Source organism: Photinus pyralis, unplaced genomic scaffold, assembly GCF_008802855.1.
Source record: "Photinus pyralis isolate 1611_PpyrPB1 unplaced genomic scaffold, Ppyr1.3 Ppyr1.4_LG2, whole genome shotgun sequence".
Classification (NCBI taxonomy): Eukaryota; Metazoa; Arthropoda; class Insecta; order Coleoptera; family Lampyridae; genus Photinus; species Photinus pyralis.
The window spans coordinates 28,279,962-28,288,422 of NW_022170403.1; positions in this window are offsets into that span (position 1 = coordinate 28,279,962).

Genomic DNA, 8,461 nt, shown 5'->3' on the forward strand with positions numbered 1-8,461 from the left:
CTCGTAAAATTTTACCTTCGCTAGAATACTTGCGTGAATAATTCGATTCCAAAAAATTTGATGCGCTCTAAAAATCGCCCCTGGAATATTTGATCCCTAAAGACTTGTACTCCGAAAAAAACAAGGCAAATTCGCTATGAAAAAATCGCCTTTTTAAAATGCTTCCCTGGAAGATATAACCCGAAAATTCATACAGGGAATATTCGCCTCTACGAATTTTTCTCCCGTAATATTTGCTTGAAAATTTTCCCCCAACAATTTTCGGAAGGGTTCTTCCTGGAAAACTTCTTTCCTAAAAAATTCGCCTACCGAATGAAGTCGTTATTTGAATTATTTGACTCCCAGAAACTCCAATTGTTCTGGGAAAATTCGGTACGGAAAAATTCGCTTCCGAAAATGTTACCTACGGAAAATGTAGGCTCCGAAAATTGCCCTTGAAACATTCGTCCAGAAAAGGAAATTCATCTACCGAAAATCATCTTTCGAATATTTGGTCCGCAAAACATCGTCAAGGGAAAATTTGCGTTGGAAGTTTATGCCCTGGAATACTCGCGTAAAAAACTCGCCCCGGAAACTTTCGTGGAAAGCTTGTCTCGAGAAACGTAAAAAAATCGCCCTTGAAATATTTGACCCACAACACTCGTCCCCTCAAAATTCGTCTAGGGAATATTTGTCGTGGAAAAATTCATTTCCAGAAAATTCGCCTATGGAAAGTTTAGCCTCCAACAAAATAGGCCTTGGAATACTTGGCAATTAAAATCTCGTCTCCGAAAAATTCGCGAACCGAGTCCTGGTAAAAATTCGCCTTGGAAAAATTTTAGATGGAAACACCTTTGAATGTTTGGTGTACACCCCTCTGTAGTAATTTGAACTAACTAGAATTAATAAGAATTTTTTTTTTTTATTTATTTATATAGCGTCGGCTACTGTGGCCATTAGCTATTTGTTAAGTTTTACATGCTATTTCTATATTTCTTTTAATAAATCAGTCTTTTTCAAGAAATTAAGCAGTTTTCCGATGAAGATCGGGTCATCTAGAAATAGTAACGTGAATTAATTAGAATTCACGAGAATTCACGACAATTAATGTGAATTAACGTGATTCAATTTGAATTAACCTAAATTAATTTTAATTAAAGTGAATTAAATTGAAATAACGTGAATAAATTTGAATTAACGTAAACTAGATAGAATTAACGTGAATTAATTTGAATTAACGTAAACTAGATAGAATTAATAATAATAATAATAATAATAATAATAATAATAATAATAATAATAATAATAATAATAATGTGTTTATTTCCACCAAATTAAAGAAATGGAAACCACAGGGGTTATCGGTTCAGTTGCTGCACAGGCATGTTCTGATCTTCCACCGACTCCCTGAATACAATTAGAATTAACATAATCAAGTAATGCTTATAACTGAGTAATATAATAAAAAGGAAAATATGAAATAGTAATAAATGCACATAGGAGTAACTAAATGAGAGTGAGATGAAAAGAGATTGAGTAATATACTAAGAAAAGCGGACAAAGAGACGAGAGACAAGTTAAACAAGATAGATATGAATGACAATCTACAACGTACGTACAGAGTCATGGGCTAATATTTGACGCAATTTAATTTTGAAATACTGCGGAGAAAGGGGCTTAATCAAATCTGGAACAGAGGAATATACTTTAAAAATATTATAACTAAAAGATCTCTTGTACATTTCTGTGTGATGAGAGGGTGGAGTAATCCCACCTCTAAACCGTAAATTTAAGCTGTGAACATTGGTTGTAAAAGATATTTTGCGGTAACGTGAATTAATTTGAATTTACGTGAATTAAATTGAATTTACAGAATTAACTTAAATAAACGTGAATGTATTTACTTTTTTACGGAAATACACGTTTTGAAGCACCAGAAACGGCTGAACCGATTGGAACCAAATTTGGTACTCATATTCTGAATTTCTGAGATATAAAAGAAAGGACCGAAAAGTTTTTAGGCGACAGGTTGGGAAAAGTAGTGTTAGGCAGGTCCGTATCTAAATATGACCGCGCCCTTTGCTGGACTTTCAATTTACGTGAATTATTTTGAATTAACGTGAATTCATTTGAATTTGAATTTTTGGTGTAGATACACCAAAAATGGTCTTGTTTCCCCAAAGCGCTATACTGAGTAGCATTTTTTGAAACTGTTGATTTCAACAGGATGGTGCACCCGTGCGCAACGCCCTAATCGTGTGAGAATACCATCAGAGAAGTTTTCCATTTTCCAGGAAATTTGTCCCATTGGTATTCTCGCACGATTCATTTATTCAATGTTTAATCGTCTACAAATGGGGATGCATAGTTACTTTCCACTTCCTTCAGTCAAATACGTTTGTTTTATGTAAATGATGTCTCTTACAAATAGTAGGCTAATATTTTTACATTAACAATTTGCTGAGACTAGCACAGCAGATACCACCCGTACATCTGCGTATGCACGATTCTGCCCAAAAACTTTTCAGCTCTTCCTTTCTTCTAAAAATATGTGTACCAAATTTGGTTGCGATCGGTTCAGCCGTTTTTCCGGAAATGAGAGTACAGACAGACAGACAAACCGACAGTGACCACATCGAGATTTTGTTTGATTCGAATTCATGGTGCTTTAAAACGTGCAATTCCGTCAAAAAAGTGGGGGGTCATCAAAAAAAAAAATAAATCTCCCCCACAATTTTTTTGTTATTAAAGCCAAATTCTCGGATCATACAGCTTTAAACCTTCAACTTAATTTTGTAAAGTTTCCGTAGAAGGATCCCCGGACCCTGTGTTTTCGTTGGGAGGTATTTAATACCCCCAAACCCTAGGTGTGGAGGAGAGGGCGCAAATTGAAAGTCCAGCAAAGGGCGCGGTCATATTTAGATACGGACCTGCCTAACACTACTTTTCCCAACCTGTCGCCTAAAAACTTTTCGGTCCTTTCTTTTATATCTCAGAAATTCAGAATATGAGTACCAAATTTGGTTTCAATCGGTTCAGCCGTTTCTGGTGCTTCAAAACGTGTATTTCCGTAAAAAAGTAAATACATTGTACGAAAATCGTAGAAACTGGATAACAAAAATAGCATAAGACATGAGTGTTAAAATAATATTTAAGAATAAATGTGCATAAAGGGACCTAAAAGTAGGGGTTGGTGTGATTGATTGCGTGGTTTACTAAAATTACCGTTACAAAGAGAACATTGATAAAATTCCACTTAGCGATAGTAGATCACTGGAATGCTGGATTTATTAGGCCATTATGAGAGTGTTTCTTTAAGAAAGTGCCATTTATTTCGAAATAAAAGTGAATTATTAATATTAATTGCACGTTTACACATTAATATGGACTTTCTGGAATCACGTTAGATTTATTTATATTTCCATAAAATGTAGATGGATTTAAATGGGTATTGGCTTATTGAGTGTAATAAGAGAGGTCATAGTTAGAGAGTGTTTTCAAATAGTGTAATAACTTCGCAGCCTTCCAGATATTTTACTAGAAACATTTGAACTTAGAAACCTCATTTGAAACTATTGTTGCAACCTTCTAAAAAACCTTCTTAAAGACCCTTTTTAAAAACTGTCGAAGTGATCCAAGGTACATGTTAAATTAATCAAAATTATTGTTTTCCCGAAAAGTAAACGACATAGGTTGGGTTTCACTTATAAGTAAAGTTATCACAATTAAGTTCTAAATTACAAAAATCTAATAAAAAGTAGGGTATTCTATTTAAAAGAATTAAGTTAGGTAGCGCCACCTGCCGGTGACGTTTTAATTTAAAAACCTTTGTTCAAAAAAATATATGGGCCTAGCTTACATTTATAACAAAGTTTTAAGAATTTCAAAATTTGCATTCGTTTGGCGTTTAAATGACAGGTTGATCTTTGCGAAAAATGTTGATTTGAATGGGAAAATTCCCAAGTCATCACGCTAAAATTGTTTAAATTAATTATCTAAGCGTCTTTACGTGAATGGGTTCGTAGCTGTATCCTCTTTAGCTAAAGTTATTTTCATAGAATTCCTCTTTTTTAACACGTTCCTTTTTAGGTTATGCCGTATGTGTTAATTTAATCATCATCTTTGTTTTACCTATATCGCAATATGAAACCCATTTATTAATGGGGTACATTAGTTCGAATTAATTCGTATTAAGTGTGATTTTGGATATATTTTTCTTTGCACGTTACGAGCATTAGGGTGATCGTATTAAAGAGTACCGTATTCCGGGTGAAATGCAAACGATCTCTTTCGAATTGAGCTGGAACTGATCTATTTCATTGTACCTAAAATCGAAAAATCGCTAACCAAATGTTATCTCAACTACTGGAAATTTCAAACGTGACGAACTGCTCTAAAATTAATACATTGAATACAAAAGTTGCGGATGTTTACGTATCTACAGTTTACATTTAGTGCATTTACTTAAGTGTTAAGTGTATAATTTATGTACTGTTTTATGCAATTAAATATCTTTTGTTTAAATGTAGACACTGGCGCCCGAGAAGTCACAAAGCTTGTAGTCTTGTATTTATATTTTATTTTTAGTTTCTATTTTTATTTACTTTTTGGTGTGACTTGGACGCGCATGGTGCCCAAAAATTCCGTGATTGTTTCACTGAAAGACCCGTTTCCCAAGTCAGCCGTGGCCAATTCCCTTTTCCTTTACGAGGTTCGCTGCAATTCTGAATAGTGCACTATACGCCAATTGCTTCTCCCAGATTTGAAAAATCCTCCAACGGCTTCTGGTGTTACTATTTCAGAATACATCGTTATTGTAGCTTTCACGTTATTCACGTTTACCTTGGTTGAGTTGTTTTCCTTCTCTTTCTGGTTGCAAAATTTGACCATGTGCCCTTTCTTTCTAAATCGGTGGCACTTGTAAGGAAATTTCTCCTTTACTTTTCCTTCTTACTTTTCCCCGATGTTTGGGTTATGTTTCTTATACCATCCCTAAAAACTGTTTTTGCAATCTTCTGAAATCTTGAAATATCTTCAGAAGTTGTCCCATTAATATTACTACAAGGTCTTTAAAATTTCTGAAGTATTGAGGATTCCTTCGGAACCCCCTTCCTATTTAGTCCAAATAAAAATTTTTTTAGGGAAACTACTGAAAATCTTTTTGGAAATGTCTTTAAAAATATATTTCTGGAAAAATCGTCTTGGATATCACTTCTAGACTCCAAATTTAAAAAATTTTAATTCACCCCATAGACCATAGGATAATATTGTTAGATTTCCATTGTAATTGAACTAGAAAGGGTTTCAAACCCAAGATTTATCAAGGTCCTAGAAACTTTACAGGGATATTTAAAAATCCTTGAAATTTCCCTAGTGTCTTTAACATTTTTCGTCTCCAAATTTTTCTAAATGTCACCTTTGCACTCTTGCTCGAAGTTTACGAGAAGTCTAAGGGGTAAAGTTTCAAATAAACTTTTTTTACGTTTAATGATGCAGATGTAAATAGGATTTAAGGATAGACCTGTTGAAGGATGATATTTAACCATGTATTATAGGAAACTTTGTAACGCGAATTGCGAATTACCCCTAAAAAGCTTGCAATCGAAAACCCCTTTGTGTTAAAGCAAAGGGGCTTACCGCTTGGGATTTCAATTCGAAGATTTTTTATGAGTGCTTGAGGCTTAGCGAGCCATATTTACTCATCTCGGTTTAAATCACATCAAAGCGCTAGAAAAGTATAACCTCCAAGAAAAGACGATGGTAACATCAGTTTCTATAACAAAGCCTACAAATTGAGTACCTAGGATAATAACTTCGAGATTGATCAAAGTAAAATATTTCATAACCTCGCCGTTGACATTTTGAGAACAACAGTCACGTAAATCATCAGCTCCTTTATCCAAACTAATCGCCACAAAAGAAAGTCGAAAATCATTTTCCTTTAAAAGTTACGTTTGTAAAATATGGCGTTCATTTCCACAACGGATATTTATTGGAGAGAAAATCTTTTAAGAGTTGTTCGCTTACATTTAGTATTTATAAATTCTGTTGGAGGAATGACGCAATTCGATTCAATGAGGAAAAAAGAGTGGGATGCGAAAAGATTAAAATCCGTTGCCATTCTAATTGGTTGCCGTTTAAATGGTAAATTTTCTCCTTGATTCAAGTCGGGTTAAATTGCTATATAAGTCATGGGGAGGCGGAACAACATTTTCCTTTGAGATTAAATTACCGAGGCCCATCCCGAGTTGTAAATTTCTAAACCCTAAAGTGTCGGTCGTCGTTATATAAAGGACGTCAAAAATACACGGGTAGAAACCGAAACATTATCGAATTTGGACAATGGGCCTCATCAGTAACAAGTAACAGTCCCTGAAGTATTCAGTTTCCAACGTTTCCAATGGCTGAAACGCCAATTGTAGGTGTAAATTTTTAACGAATAAGGAAACCTTTGAAGTATTCATTTTTTCTGCTCTGCATTCCTGGAAAAAGGTATATAGGATATGTAATTTTACCGTTGAGTGTGGGTGCTTGTATACAAAAATGTATATTAACAAGATTCTATCCCGCGTATTTTCCAGGCTTCGCGTTTTGTTAAAATCAATATGAAAATGCAGTGGACGTTAAAAAAACGAAAATTGCTTCTACATTGACACATTTGTACACACAAAACGACATAACGTTCAGTTTTAATTGAAAGTTGCTGCATACTTTCCACAGATTTATCTATTTTTCTTGTTATTTTCCAGTTTTAGGATTAACCAAGCTATATTGAATCGATTGTTCTAATTCTCTAATAGCTGTATAGGTCTTTACATCAAGAGAAATTGCTCCTATGCAAGCCCTTCCCACCCCTCCCTCCTCAACACCTAAACTCGCACGATTAGATTTCAAAAAGTTTGGTGGAGAATCTGAATGGATACACTTTTGAGGTCTTTTTCATAAAATTGACAACGTTGAATTTTCTATTTCAATCTATAGAACCGGCATCTCGGGTACGTACAGTTATTGAAAGTTTTCCTCCGATTTCAGAAAATTATCCAAAAGCCATAGAAGCGTTGAAACATCGGTTTGGCAGAAACGATCTATTTATAGAAATGTATTTATACGCAGACGTCTGTCAATTTACTGTCTTGTATGATAAACTAGAATGTCATATTCGTTCTTTGGAATCTCTTGCAGTGACTACAGATAAGTGTTCTTCCATGGTATATCCATTAGTGGATCTACTCGAAGAGATACGACGTGTGGCAGACAACTAAGTCTACAGAACAACCTTCAGTCGTGAATAACTCAAGAGATAAGTTAAGTAAAGTGATGAACTTGATCCGATCGGAGGTGGAAAATGAAGAGAAGATTGCCATGCTTTAGGCAGGAATTATCGAGGACGGCAGATATTATTATAGTGTTTCGGGATCGCACAATTTTTTCAACAAAAGTACATTGGAATCAATTTCTACTGGTTATAGGTCTAATCCTTGCACATAAATTAAGTGCGAGAAATCATCAGCTATAAATTGAAATTATGCAAATTTCCCATTTCAGTTAAAAAACAAATAGGAACTGGAACGCTGGTTTTGGCAGATAGAGAAGTTTCCTAACTAGCGCGCTCGGTTTACATAAAATATATTTACTTGAATAGTTAGTAACAAGTACAAAAAGTCTAAAGCCGTTTTTGTACAAGCTGAGTGTAAATTTTAAACGCGTACCAAATCCTAAATGAGCACGAGGATCTAAATCCTTACAAAAGATAATCCGAACAAATTTTCTACAACTTTTGTATGTATTTCCGGATCTTTCATGAGCGAATACCCGGAGATTAACGCGAAAGGTCACTTCATGTTTGCTTAAAAAAATTCTGTATGTGCGTTTGAGAGAAATTTATTGGCAATTTTATCCATAATAATCTCAGATAATAAGTACTGAATATGTACACTTAACCAACTTAATCCGAAGGATTTGTAATATCCACTTCTCTTCGCATCAGGTAACTGCAGGATCAAAAGATAATGCCAGTTGATATGTCAAACGACACTTTAATTGAAAGGAAAATGACGAGCTTATCTTAGTCTTATTTTCCCTTGAAGCACTTCCAAGTTTCCTGGAGAATTGCTCGAAATAGATACACATAATAATAGGACGAACGTCAGACGGGGCTGAATAAATTATGGAGGTCTAAAATTATCTGATTATTTTCGGTATCCGTCCAGAATTCGGAAACTACATCGAAAAGTATGTTACTAAATACGTACGATACCGCAAAATGCGAAAGTGAGACAAACCGTAAATTGTTTTTATACGGAACGGGGTTGTTTGTCTACCCCGTTATTGATTTTATGAAAACGTACACATCGAGCTGAATACTGGCCGAAAGGAAAACATTTTTGGTCTTACAGAGACCAAGCGATCAAGAGGAGGAAAGTGTAACGAGTTTTTATACAAATAAATTGAAGTTCGATTGATTTTCATGGAAATGGCGCTT